Source organism: Lithobates pipiens, unplaced genomic scaffold (genome assembly GCF_037356315.1).
Source record: "Lithobates pipiens isolate NorthernLeopardFrog02 unplaced genomic scaffold, aLitPip1_a1.2 Scaffold_27, whole genome shotgun sequence".
NCBI classification, from domain to species: domain Eukaryota; kingdom Metazoa; phylum Chordata; class Amphibia; order Anura; family Ranidae; genus Lithobates; species Lithobates pipiens.
This window is the reverse complement of record NW_027507788.1, coordinates 158,633,978-158,649,338: the sequence shown is the minus strand read 5'-3', so window position 1 is coordinate 158,649,338 and position 15,361 is coordinate 158,633,978.

Below are 15,361 nucleotides of genomic sequence, written 5' to 3'. Positions count from 1 at the left end.
CTGTTTGCACAATTGTGAATTAACATTTTCATGTCCATTTCACTTCTGCATTAAAATGAATTTGATTCAATGACTCTGTGTGTGTGTGTCCCTAATTCGCATGCATGGTGTGTCTTCATTGTGACTAGTACTTGCTGGAATTAGGACAACATTGTCCTTGTCCAAGCACTTCCTGTTATAAGGTGGCAATATTCTGTCCCTGTCACTCAGTTGTTCTCCAGAGTTTCCACCCAGGCATCTGTTGCCCATACAGAGCCCTGATTTCAGCACTACTGAACACCTCTAGGGGCCCATTCACACTTTTCGGATCCTGTGCACTGCATTAACCCCTTCCTGCCCCAGCTATTGTAAAGTGACAGCTGGGTGAGAGAACTGTTCTGGGATAAAATCGTATGTCTACCCAGAATCGTGCCTCTCGTGCGATCTGTCACCCGCCAAACACTGTACAGGCCCACTGCCGGTACCATGTGGTCACTGTGGCCAACCACAGCAGATCACATTACCGCTGTACACAATGAAAGGCTTTGTTAGATGCATTCCATTGTGTACTATTGTGATGAGCTCTGACAGTTCAGTTATCACATAGTACAGACAGGGCCAATCACAGCTCATCTCTACCAGGTTATGTAGCTGTGGCCAATCACAGCTCTTCACAATAATAAACACTGAGTAGTTTTCAGTCACAAAAAAAATGGTTGCTTATAACTGTAAAATGCTGTTAGAAGCAATTTGTGTGGAAAAAAAAAAAATACTGTGGTAATACTGTATTGCTCTGGTCACCTTATAATAAAAAAATATTTATAATATTTCTACATACTGTCACCAGTCAGTGTCTCTGATCACTGTCACACCATATGTATAATGATGCTTTACTGCACTGATGACAGTGTGTAGAAAAAAAAAAAAATTTGTGAGAAAAACTAGAATTTTTTTTTTCATTTTCCAAAAAATTGTAACTTCAAAAAACTCGCCATGCCGCTTACTAAATACCTTGGACTGTGGCTACTTGTACTGTGTACTGTGTACTTACTGTGGCTATTTGTACTGTTCTGCCATTTTCGGGGCTCAAGAAATGAAACCATCCAGTACATCAGGATTGATCAATTTTTAGATATACAGTGAGGGCAAAAATATATTTGATCCCCTGCTGAGTTTTTGCCCACTGACAAAGAAATGATCAGTCTATAATTTTAATGGTGCATTTTAAACAGTGAGAGACAGAATAACAACAAATATAATCAGAAAAACACATTTCAAAAAGTTAAAGGTTTGCATTTCAATGAGTGAAATAAGTATTTGACCCCTATGCAAAACGTGGTGTAGGACTGATTCACACCTATGCAGGTTGAGGTTTGCATATTGCAGGTGCATTTTGCATTTTTCAATATACACTTTTCATCCATTGAAGTCTTTGGAGCCAAAAACCAGAAAGTCACAGTTGAAAACTACATCCATAGGAAAACCATGTTAAATGGACTGTAGCGTTTCTGCAAAACTGAAATAGGCCTATGTACTTGGTGGCCGAACCCTTGTTGGCCAGATATTTCTTGTAGTTGGCCACCAGGTTTGCACACCTCTCAGGAGGCATTTTGTACCACTCCTCTTTGCAGATCCTCTTCAAGTCATTAAGATTTTGAGGCTAACATTTGGTAACTCTGACCTTCAGCTCCCTAAACATATTTTCTATGAGAATAAGGTCTGGAGACTGGCTAGGCCACTCCAGGACCTTTACTGTGCTTCTTGAGCCATGCCTTTGGGTCATTGTCATGCTGGAATATCAATCAACGACCCATTTTCAATGCCCTGGCTGCACGAAGGAGGTTCTCACCCAAGATTTGACTGTTCATGGCCCCGTCCATCATCCCTTTGATGCGGTGAAGTTGTCATGTCCCCTTAGCAGAAAAACACCCCCAAAGCATGATGTTTCCACCTCCAATGTTTGACGGTGGAGATGGTGTTCTTGGGGTCATAGGCAGCATTTCTCCTCTTCCAACTACGGCGAGTTGAGTTGATGCCAAAGAGCTTGATTTTGGTCTCATCTGACCACAACACTTTCACTCAGTTCTCCTCTGAATCATTCAGATGTTCATTTGGCAAACTTCAGATGGGCCTGTACATGTGCTTATCCTGAGCAGGGGGATCTTGTGGGTGCTGCAGTCTTTCAGTCCTTCACAGCGTCGTGTGTTGCCAAACTTTTTCGGTGACTATGGTCCCAGCTGTCTTGAAATCATTGACCAGATTCTCCGGTGTAGTTCTGGGCTGATTTCTCACAGTTCTCATCATTGAAATGCCACAAGGCGAGATCTTGCATGGAGCCCCAGAATGAGGGAGATTGACCATTATTTTGTATTCCTTCCATTTGCAAATAATCACACCAAGTGTTGTCACCCTCTCACTAAGTTGCTTAGCGATGGTCTTGTAGCCCATTCCAGCCTGGTTTAGGTCTACAATCTTGTCCTGGACATCCTTGGACAGCTCTTTGGGTCTTGGTCATGGTGGAGAGATTGGAATCTGATTATTTTGCTTCTATGGACAGGTGTCTTTTTATACAGGTAACAAGCTGAGATTAGGAGCACTCCCTTTCCCCTAATCGCAGCTCATTACCTATATAGAAAACACCCAGGAGCCAGAACTTTTGCTGATTGATATGGTATCAAATACTTATTTCACTCATTAAAAAGCAAATCAATTGATAACTTTTTTAGAATTTTTTTTTTTTTGGGGGATTTTTTTGTTCTGTCTCACTGTTGAAATAAACCGATCATTAAAATTTGTGATAATTTTTTTTGTCAGTGGGCAAATGCACAAAATCAGCAGGGGATCAAATTTTTTTTTTTCCCTCACTGTAATTACTTTAGTTTGTGGAATCTATAGCTTTCCTACAGACTAAATAATATACACGGATTTGGGTTTTCACCAAAGAATTGTAGCAGAATGCATTTTGGCCTAAATTTATGAAGAAAGATTGGCTAAATTTTATAACGGAAATGAAGAGACTTCTTTCTTTTTTTTTTTTTTTTTTTTTTCTCTCAATTTGCGGTCCTCTCATTTTGCAAAAAAAAAAACCCAGTGATTAAATACCACCGAAAGAAAGCTCCGTGGAAATAAAAAAAAAAAAAAAAAAAAAAAGAAAACTTTCATATAAGTACAGTGTTGCATGACCACATAATTGTCATTCAACAGGCGACAGTGCTGAAAGCTGAAAATTGGCCTGGGCAGGGAGGGGGTAAAAGTGTCCAGTATTGAAGTCGGGTCTGAATAGCTCCTGCTGCTATAAATCTATCCAATGAGGACCCAAAACAGCGGCTGGAGCTGCTGGGCTTGTTCTCGTCACTGGAACAATTGGCTCAGGTAAGTAAAAGTATGGCAGCTGCACCACAGAAGGTTTTTCACCGTAATGCATTTTATGCATTAAAGCGGGAGTTCTGCCGTTTTTTGTTTTTAAAAGTCAGCAGCTACAAATACCGCAGCTGCTGACTTTTAAAATAAGGACACTTACCCGCGATGTCGGCACCCGAAGCCGATCTCTCGATCGGCTCTCTGGTGCTGCCGTCGCCATCTTCGGTATGGGAATCAGGAAGTGAAGCCTTGCGGCTTCAATTCCCGGGTTCCCTACTGTGCATGCGCGAGTCGCGCTGCGCAATAAGGATGGTCCCCGCTGTCTCTGAGATCCGTGTGTTTCCCAGCAGACAGTGGGGGCCACGCAGGAAGTGGCATAAATACCCCCGCAGAATCTGCGGCTATCTATGCCCGGAAGTGGGTGCAGATACCTGTATTATACAGGTATCTGCACGCCCCTCCCCCTGAAAGGTGCCAATTGTGGCACCAGCGGGGGGGGGGGGGGAGGGTTCCAATGAGCGGAAGTTTAACTTTAGGGTGGAGCTCAGCTTTAAATTGAAAAACCCTCTGGTGCAGCTGCCCCCTTTTTACTTGAATCCAATAATTTCATTGGGAGCAACCTACAGACTTTAGAACGGTCAGGGGTGGGTAGTGGTGTCACCCAGGGTTCTGTGCTGGGACCAATCCTATTTCATTTGTTCATAAATGACCTGGAGGATGGGGTAAACAGTTCAATCTCTGTATTAGCGGATGATGCTAAGCAGGACAATAACTTCTCCTCAGGATGTGGAAACCTTGAAAAAAAGATCTGAAGAAATTGATGGGATTGGCAACTACATGGCAAATGAGGTTTAAAGTAGAAAAATGTAAAATAATGCATTTGGGTGCCAAAAATATGAATGCAAGCTATACACTGGGGGGAGAACCTCTGGGGGAATCTAGGATGGAAAAGGACATGGGGGTCCTAGTAGATGATAGGCTCAGCAATGGCAAGCTGCTGCTAACAAAGCAAACAGAACTCCAGAGATAAAACGATAATTCTCCCGCTCTACAAGACTCTGGTCCGGCCACACCTGGAGTATTCTGTCCAGTTCTGGGCACCAGTCCTCAGGAAGGATGTACTGGAAATGGAGCGAGTACAAAGAAAAGCAACAATGAAGAAAGGTTGCGAACACTGAACTTATTCTCTCGAGAAGAGACGATTGAGAGGGGATATGATTTCAATATACAAATACCGTACTGGTATAGGGATAAAACTTTTTCCCAGAAGTGAGTTTAACAAGACCTGTGGCCACTCATTAAAATTAGAAGAAAAGAGGTATAACATTAAACTACGTAAAAGGGTTCTTTACTGTAAGCCCTTGTACACACGATGATGGAATGTGTCCGATCGTAGCGTTTTGTCGGATATTATACTGTGTGTGGTCTGCATCGGTCTGTTTCTGTCGGACCAAATTTTCCAACTTGCCGGAAATATTTTCCGACAAAATGCTCTGATCGGACATACTCCGATCATGTGTAGAGAATTCCGATCGGACAAAGTGCCACGCATGTTCAGATCAAATTCCTACATCAAAGCTATTGGCTACTAGCCTGAACGTAGTCCCATCGTAACAAAATTACGTCATCACGTTCTGAAAGATCGGATTTTCCGACAACTTTATCCGACCGTGTGTATGCAACAGTTTCGGACAAGATCTGTCGGAAAAAATCAGACGGATTTGGTTGTTGGAATCCGACCGTGGGCTAAGAGCGGCAAGGATGTGAAATTCCCTTCCACAGGTGGTGGTCTCAGCGGGGGGCATTGATAGTTTCAAGAAACTATTAGATAAGCACCTGAACGACCGCAACATACAGGGATATACAATGTAATACCGACATATAATCACACACATAGGTTGGACTTGAGTCTTTTTTTCAACCTCACCTACTATGTAACTCCTTTAATGCATTCAATGCATTACGATTAAAAACCTTCTGTATGCAGAAGCCCACCTAATACTTACCTGAGCTTCATCTCAATCCAGCGATGTGCACGAGTGCCTCGGCTGTCTGGGATTCTCCCTCCTGATTGACTGACACACAGCAGCGGCGCCATTGGCTCCTGCTGTTGTCAAAGAAAGCCAATGAGGAGAGAGCGGGGGTGAGGCTGAACCGTGGCTCTGTGCCTCAATAGACACAGAGCCTTGGCTCGGCTGCCCCATTAGCAAGCTGCTAGATGTAGGGGCATGCGACAGGTGGGAGGGGCCTGGAGCGCTGGCAGGGGACCCCGAGAAGGAGAAGCCAGGCTGCTTTGTGCAAAACTACTGCACAGGGCAAGTAAGTATAACGTGTTTTGTTTTTTTGCTTTTATAAAATGAGTCTTTTGTATTGCGTTAAACCTTTCCCACTGTCGCCTACTGGCCCTTTAAGAGGTTCTAAATGCCAGGAGATGGAGGCAGGCATTCCGATCATGTGACCTCTAACAGTCACATAATCGCAACTATGCATCAGGAGCTTTCAGGTACCCGCCAGTCACTGTGAGTGCACACTCAGCACATTAAGGTGTTTCCATTGGGCCATGTATATGCGGCCTCCAGGCATTAAAGCCCACATGCCGAGAGCCTGCATATATATGCGTACCACCATCAGGAAATGGTTTAAAAAGTGTATATTCACACCATTTAATTCTCCTATTACAAAGCATCCAATGACAAAATTGCAACTTCAACAATTTGTTTAATGCAACCTCCCCCGGAAGTCGGGCCATTCACAAAGGAGGAGGGAGGGGGAGGAGGAAAATATAAGCCCTACTCTGAAAATAAGCCCTAGTTAAAGAGGCGTTCCATCCAAAAATTGTGGGGGGGGTGAGAATACCTGTCTTTCATAGGAATCCTGTTCCCACTTCCGGGAGCCTCAGCTGCTAATATGGACATCACCGCCCAAGCTCCCCCCCTCCTTCCCCAGCTGCCAGCCCAGTAAGAGGAGCGGAGCCTCGCACATGCACAATAGGGTTCCTGGCGTGAAGCCATAAGGTGCTGGGTTCCCTTACTCGCAATGGAGGTGACATGCACCCAACAGCTGATGGAAACATCAGCTGCGGTACTGACATCGCTGGACTCCAGGACAGGTAAGTGTCCGATTATTAAAAGTCAGCGGCTGCAGTGTGTGCAGCTGCTGGCTTTTAATTTTTGCAGCTGTGGGCAGACCTCCGCTTTAAAGTCATTGTAAAAACATGTAATCCATTTTGTAAAAAGATGATATAACGTTGCAGTATGTCTCCTTTTTTGTTTTGGGATCACAGAATGTCGTAATGCTGACTCCTGAGCTAACGGGGAGCGAGGACGGGACACGGGAACTTAAAAAAAAAAAACAATTTTATTGTTTTATTCCAGGTTTTTTTTATAATAGAGCGGTTTAAATGAAACAGCAAAAGCACTGTGCTGTATATCATGCTTTAAAGGATCAGGATATAGAAAGAGATATAGATATACCGGTGTGTGTGTGTGTGTGTGTATATATTATATATATATATATTTTTTTTTTAAGGGTTACAACCTTTTTAAGATTGTCATGTTGACATGACTGTATTTGAATAAATGTAGATTATTGTAAATAAGGCCTCCCCTGAAAATAAGCCCTAGTGTGTGTGTGTGTGTGTGTGTGTGTTTTTTTTTTGCCAACATTTTATAAAAGACCCTGTCTTATTTTCAGGGAAACATGTAGGGTGTATTGGGAATACTTACACCAGTACCGGACCTCACCAATGGGCATGCATTCCCACAGACGCACTGTAAAATCTTGAGGGAAAAGTAGGTGTGATGGACAGGTCCCAACAAACTTTTGGTTATCTTGTAAAAGTCAGTTACCGTGATGATACAGTATTGCATGAAAAGTTGCAGCAATTTCCAAAAACAAATCATCTACATTATTTCCATTTGCTATGCGTTTCTAGAGTTTTAAAAGATATATTTTGCCATTCATTTTTTTTTTTTTTTTTTGGGCACTGTTACTCCAAAATTGACTCCAGATCTGTTCTGTAGAAGGTAAATGTCATTGCTGTGTGGGAAGAACAAAGGATGTCATCATATAACTTTCTATTACAAATCTGGTGTCTGGATAAAAGTGACCAGTAGAGGGTGGCAGAGTCCTCTGTGTTCACCACTTCACCAGAATAAGACACTAATTAGACTTATTGTTGAATTGTTCAGAATACATAATGGAATTTGAAAACCGCGAGTCCAATTTTTTTTTTTTTTAAAGATCCTCTTTTATGCATATACTTTTCAAGCATGGAAAGTAATTGCCACTATCCAGTACCCTTTCAATACCGACCGAAGAAGAAAAACTACAGAAAGAGAATAAACTGAAAAATATCAGGTCACCATCTTGCCCTTTCCAGTATTTAGAAATAAATATTCTTTTCCATGTGCATTTAATATTTTATTACTCTAACATTATGATGCATATAATGTCTAAGTTTCACATTACTGTTGCCTACAACAAGATTGGACACTAGCAAACAAATATTTGTAGGCAATTTTCCTTTGATTTGCACTCCAGACACTTGTCTACATCACAGCTGGAGCCAGACCCCAACAGACTGCACTAAAGGGCACCTTTATTTCCTGTTGTTTTTTTTTGCTGTGAAAGGGGGTTAACACTGTGGGATTGAATGGTGACACATCTGCCAGGTGGAGAGTTATGCATGTGCTCTTTCCCCACATACAGCATTTTTCTGCTTGCAAAGAGCCACGTGGAGCTCGATTTGTACTTTCTACCCACCAACAGTGATTTTGGTCATCTCTTACCATCATACCAGCTGCCTGGGTTTTTTGAATACCTGAGGCCTCGCTCTTAGTTTGCTCCTGTACACTGCCTTACTACCACCTGGTTGCAATATATCTAATTTCAGACAAGGGAGAGGATAGACCAGCTCACTTATTAACAGCTCTGGGACTACTTGTAATATATCTATTGGCTGTGCTGATGTCTGCAGCCTAGAATCAGCTTATCCTCTGCTCCAAAGCTTGGCCATACAAGAGCGAATTTGCTTCATTAGGGGCACTATCGTTATCCTCCCACCCAAGCTGGACAAGTTCTTCGTATTGTTATCAAGAATGCTACTGATGGCAAGAGCACCGATCTTCCACAGTAGAAGAAGCTTTGGGAACAGAATGCAGAATCTTCCTCTGCAACCACTAAGAAACTTCCCTTTTGTTACTCAACACGTTGAGACCCTCTAAGTTTGGCTCCCAGTCCACCCACAACGTCTAGCACTCAGTCTTCCAACTCCTCAGACCAAGCTGTCCTTGATATGAAAGGTTTGGAATCTGTCTCTTTTGTTTAATCTTTGACACTTTCATCTCAGCCACTTGGGTGTAGGAGTTACCCAGGACTGGAATTTTGCTCCCTGGCCCTTCAGGTTCTTGCCTCCACCCTTGCCGTGTCATTGCACAGATTAGCAGATCTACATCAAAAACCCGGTTTAATTTTCTGGATCAAGGGTTCATTGTTCCAGTGTCTGTGGCAGAATGATTTCTAGGGTTTTACTCCAACCTTTTCACCGTTCCCCCAACCCAAAAGGGGCATTTCTGTGATCCTAATCCAGACTGGCACTGGCGCATTTGCTATGCCACTTCCGGGCAGGTGCCCATGGTTTTGAGGGGCAGTTTAATCTCTTAAAGTGGAACTACACTTCATCTGAGCACCTCAAACCAAAGATGATATTATATTTATTTTTTGTATTCAAGGCAAGCTCTCCCAACTATTTATGTTTCCATGCTTTTTGTTAAGAAATCACTGAGGAACACCCCCTATCATTGCTGGCCATGTAGCATTTACTTCCTGGAATCCACTTGCCCTCAGGCATGCAAGCAAGAGAGGGTGTGCTAAGCTGAGAAAGTCCCTCCTGAAGACTCCTGGGATGTATTGCATAGTTTGCCTAGGCATGGGAATCAGAAAGTAACTTAAAAAAAATAAAAAAAAATAAAAGTTTAAAACAAGTAAATATGATGTAGCATATACAGCATAAGGATTAAAAATAGTGTTGATTGAGAGTGTGAAGTTCTACTTTATGTCTCTGCCACTTCTATTCAGTTTTGGAGGCTGTTGGCCTTTTTTGACCTTTTTATTGAAGTGATTGTAAAGTCTTTTTTTTGTTCCCCTAAATAACAAACATGTTATACTTGCCTCCTCTGCAGCCCCGAATCCTCCTCCTCCTTCTCGGGTCTCTCTTTACTGCTATTGGCCCCTCCCTTCTGTTGAGTGCCCCCACAGCAAGCAGCTTGCTATGGGGGCAACCAAGCCGAGCTGCAGCTCCGTCTATCCATTCAGACACAGAGCTGGCGTTCAGCCCTCCCCCACCTTTCTCATCAAATGTATTAAGATAAAAAATAAACCTGCCTTTACTACTTGTTTAAAAGCTTTGTCTTTCCATGTAACTCACCCTGTCTATTCTTCTGTGTGATCCGAATCTGGTTCTTTGCATCATAGAAACCACACTTTGAACCCATTCCTTTCTCTACTTTCACAGACAAGGTGGTGTGTTTTGTAGCCATCACCTCTGCAAGGTGAGTGTCTAAACTGGTAGCCTTATCCACTAGGGACCCTTTTTGGTTATGTATAGGGCAGAGGCTTAACGAGAACCTTCAGGGCACGAGTGCAAAAAACCTGACCCTTCCTTTCGAGCCTGGGGCCCTTACTCCTGTTGCGGGAACCTTTTACATGTTCTAGAGCAGGCCCCCTTCCTACCCTTACATTAAAATCCCCCCTTTGCATCAGAGTTCCCCTTAACACACTTCCGTACTTCAGAGTCCACAGGGTTTGCCTTTACAGTGCAAGGGGGAACGCTGCGGTCCCTGATGTAAGGTGGAAAATATGAGGTCATACTTGTGGTCACCAGAGCTATCTCCCTTACATCAGAGTTTGCAGAGTCCTCAAGGTTTCACCTTGCACTGTAAGGTTGAACTCTGCTGAATCTGATGTAAGAGGGAAGTAAAGACACTGATATGAGAGAAACCTTTATATCAGTGTCAACCTTAGGCTCTCTACTCACCCCTTACATCAGTGACCTCCCATAGAGTCACTGACTGCCCCATAGACTCTGTGCAGCCTGGAGTTGCCACACACAGACCTCCTGTAATTGCCTGCAGGTTTTGGTCCTCCTCTCCCTCGCATCCCCTCCTTGCAGTCAGTTTCAAACTTGCTGGAAAGGCGGCAAGAGCAATGATGTCACGGCCCACCTGACCAGTGCATGCACAGTTCCTGGACTGGCCGATTAGTAATTGGCTCGGCTCAGCTCGGCTAGGTTGGGCTTGGGCTGGGCCTGGATGGGGGCAGAGGAAACTCGGGACAGGTGTAGTTTTAACAGGCAGTTTTTATGTATTTTTTTTTACACTGGCAACACTGCTTCACACACACACACCAGATAAGTGTGACCTTTACAACCCTGGTAGTTCTGCCACTGCCATGGGGACAAGGTTATTTTGAAGCCCATGGACTTGCTTAAGGTGGCTTCTACCGTTCACCCAAACCAGGATATGACCTTGTTTTTCCCCATCCCTCTGGCTTCACTTCATCAAAAGGAACATTTTCCTTCATTGTCTGGATGGAAATTGGGCTGTGCAAGTCTACCTGTCAACCACTGCTTCTTTCAGAAAGACTGATTATCTTTTTGGCATTCCAAATGAACACCAGAAAGGTGCTCTGGCTTCTCATCCCACCATCTCAAGGTGACTCAGACAAAACATTGTTATGGTTTCAAGGATTGGGGGCTGCTAGGGGTTTCGGCAATCTGGCAACTGTTTCCCAGATTATCTAATGCCAGCTTCAGGCTAAAGTTCACTCAGGTGGCTATTAAACTACAGCCAGTTTGGGTCTGTTAGCTTTTCTTTGCTGTTGCCCACCCCTCATTTGGACTACTTGTGGACATACTGAAGGTTTAATTATTCCTGTGTCCCTCAATGGACCAGAAACCACACAGGATTTTTGCACTCACGTAAAGTAAATTTAAGGAGTTCTCCGCCATCTGTGTTCATGATCATGTTCCTAGTACTGATTTGCCACACAACTGGGGCATATTGGTAGTAGTAGAAATTATCCTTAATTGACATACAGTTTGGCACAGTCCAAGCCTCCCGTAGACAGCAAAATAACAGCAAGTTGAAGACTTCTTGTGTCCTTCAGTGGACTTCAAGAAAAGCATGGTGCAGAAAACCCACATGCAGACATTCACATAGTGCCACATTTCTACCATTGGATACAGCCCAACAATTACAGAGTAATGAAATGTTCATTCCACCTAAAACTAGCACTGCAGATTTTAATAGATGCAGAAATTCTCTACACAAGCCAGTTTGCAATTTAATATATAAGCATCAACCTTTCTAGAAGTAAAATACCCAAAATGTCACATTCCTTCAATACAGCATTTTGGAGGTGTGCTGTGTGTGCATACATAGTTCTGGATTGTGTGATTGGCTGTTTTCATAACCTGCATCGAACCACAAGTCAAATTTCAACCTTCTCTTGCAAAAGGCGCCTAAATACAAAAGTCCGACATTTGGGCCGTGTGCATGTCGGGCTGTCTGACAGAAGCCAGCCGTTTGGCCGTTTGTATGTCGGACGAGCATGCTAGAAAACCAGCAGTCGACTGACTCCCGACCAGCGCAAGAGCAGAGAGCGCTGATATGAGTGTTCTGATGGGGGGCCGTCCCTCTGTAAGAACACAACAGCTTAGTGGGGAAGATTTCTGAACTTGCTTTGCATGGTTAGTAGAATGGCTCCGACCGGAGCTGACAGTTTTTTTCGTGCTGTGTCACTTCCACATTTAAATCCAAGATTTAGCGTGTTAAAATCCCGTTTCCAGCATGTTAGCAAGTGGCTGGGGCCTCAAATTTTATCGTGCCCCAAGGCAGATGCCTAAGCCATCCTTATGGTTGCATTGGGCCTGGGTGCACGCTACCCCACGAATTGCAACATGTGTTGCATTATTTTGAAAGGGTTGCGAATGCACCTAAACCTTGGACATATGCTGAATTTAGTTCTTCACAAGTCATGGAAGGTTCTTATCTGTGAGCTTGCAAAGTTGCAACATGAAAAGTAAATGTCACCGCCACTTGTGCTTTGCGGTAATGCGCCATAAATCATGTATTGTTACAATGTATAGGTGTGGAGCTGGCCTGCGACCCCCTGGTGTTTCCTGGCCTATAGTATAGTTTGGCACTATTGCACTCATGTGGTCCTCCCTGTGCAAGATTCAGTTTGGTTCACAATGCAGAACCTCCTACTGTCAATTTCCTGAAAAGGGATTGTGGAAAACTAATATAAAGAAAAATTCAATGGGAGTATATTAGCAATCATTCCCTGTATTAATGCACGTTCAGAGCACATATAAACCTCTGCTTTCCTTACTCTGCGGAGCTCCCCTTTAAACAGATTAGACTGACAAATATACCATAACCCCAATATAACCACCTTGCTCACAATTAAAAAAAAGAAATAAAAAAATTAGCAAAATAAATATTTTGAAAAATGACTTGCATTATCTATGATTGGATAAGATGGGTGGGGGCCGTACAGAACCAAATACTCAAAATACATGGGCCTTGCAGAACTATTCAGCTGTGTGGCCTACGGCGGCATTTTTTTGTTGCGTGCAATTGCAAATAACTGCACCCACTATGCTGCCATCTTTTTTTATTTTTTTTTAAGCATCACGCTTTACGTTATCTGTGAATGTTCTTTTACTGAATGTGTTATGAAGGCCCCTCAATTCCCATCCTGTGCCTTTAAAATATTAAACCTGTTCTCTTTTTTTTTTTTTTTCTTTACATTTCTTTTTTCCCTTTAAATCCCCCCTCCCCCCCCGACACTTCCTCTACCCCCGGATTTTCTTTGTTGGCCTTTGTGTGGCCCCTGTGGAGCCCAGAATCCCGGACGATGGCTTCCAGCACATTATTTGTCCCCGAAGAAGAAAAGAATCGTAATTTTTTTTTTTGTCGCTGCTCCCCGCTGATCGTTCTCTATTGGTTCACGTGGGGAAATCCGGGGACCAATCGGGGGCCGATTTCCCCTTCATGTCCTAGCAACAAGCTGGAGAGAGAGTGTCTCGGCTCCTGCAAGCTGACACCTGTACAATGACATCATGAAGGACGGCAATGCTGCAAAGCGTTTGGATTTTTTTTTTCCCTTCTCCTTCTCCGTCTGCAGCGGAGTTCATCTAAGGTGCCGCAGTCTGCTCTTAAAGGGGACGCGCCGACAGACTTGCATCTGCGAGGGAATCAAACCGTTCATCTCTCTAGAAAGCCAAAACCGCATCTCCAACCACCCACAGGCCTTAAAATATGCCGGTCATGACCGGATTACGAAGTCTGCCATGGCTGATCTCACTGTGTGAGATTATCATTATTATGCATATCCACCAATAAAGGAGTCATTTAGGCAATCGATTTTACTGCAAAATTTTGCTCAGTGAACTGCATTGGAAAATATGTGCTTAAAAACGTATTCTCATATCGCCCCACGCACACTTATTTGGAGTGAGTGACCCTTTTTTTTTTTTTTTTTTTATATAAGGGGTGTATGTGTGGTAGGCTAATTTAGAGGCATACATATAAAACAATGAATCTGATATTCAAACATTCACTGCAGGTAAATCCTCCAGGTGCATGTGTTTTATTCCCCACTTCATAAATATGGCTCATTCACACAAGCGGCCAGGGGGAGGAAAAAGCACTGGGTTGAGCAGCCGGTTTTACTGCCCACACTAAGGAAGGGCACGCTTCTTTGCTGCGGCAAAAATTAAACCACGTGTCGCAACTGGCGAGAGGCACTGGCCCAGAACCAAATCTGTTTAACGCTGAACTCTGAGCACAAAATCATTCATTTAAACATATTCCTCAATAGTCACTAGGGATATAAATCCACTTTGTAAGCACCAAATCCCTTTGCAACCCCAGTTATTACAGTGAGGTGAAAAAAAAGTAATTGATCCTTTGCTAATTTTGTACATTTGCCCACTGACAAAGAAATGATCAATCTAATTTTAATGGTAGGATTATTTTAACAGTGAGAGACAAAATAACAAAAATATTCAGAAAAAACGCATTCCAAAAAAGTTATAAATTGATTTGTATTTTAATGAATGAAATAAGTATTTGATCCCCTATCAATCAGCAAGATTTCTGGCTCTCAGGTGTCTTCTATGTAGGTAACGAGCTGATATTAGGAGCACTCTAAAAAAAAGATACCTGTCCATAGAATCAATCAATCGGATTCGAATCTCTCCACCCTGGCCAAGACCAAAGAGCTGTCCAAAGATGTCCGGAAGAAGATTGTAGACCTACACCAGGCTGGAATGGGCTACAAGACCATCGCCAAACAGCTTGGTGAGAGGGTAACAACAGTTGCTGCGATTATTTCCAAATGGAAGAAAAACAATATAACTGTCAATCTCCCTCGGTCTGGGGCTCTATGCAAGATCTCACCTTGTGGCATTTCAATGATCATGGGAATGTTGAGGAATCAGCCCAGAACTACATGGGAGAATCTGGTCAATGCTCTTAAGGCAGCTGGGGCCAGTGTCCCCAAGAAAACAATTGGTAACACACAACGCCGTAAAGGACTGAAATCCTAAAGCGCCCGCAAGGTCCCCTGCTCAAGAAAACACATGTACAGGCCCATCTGAAGTTTTCTAATGAACATCTGAATGATTCAGAGGAGAACTGGGTGAAAGTGTTGTACTCAGATGTGACCAAAATAAAGCTCTTTGGCACTAACTCAAGTCGCCGTGTTTGGAGAAGGAGGAATGCTGCCTATGACCCCAAGAACACCATCCCCGCCATCAAACACGGAGGGGAAAACATTATGCTTTGAGGGTGTTTTTCTGCTAAGGGGACAGGACAACGTCACCATATCAAAGCAACAATGGACTGGGCCATGTACTGTCAAATCTTGGGTGAGAACCTCCTTCCCTCAGCCAGGGCATGGAAAATGGGTCGTGGATGGGTATTCTAGCATGACAATGACCAAAAACACACAG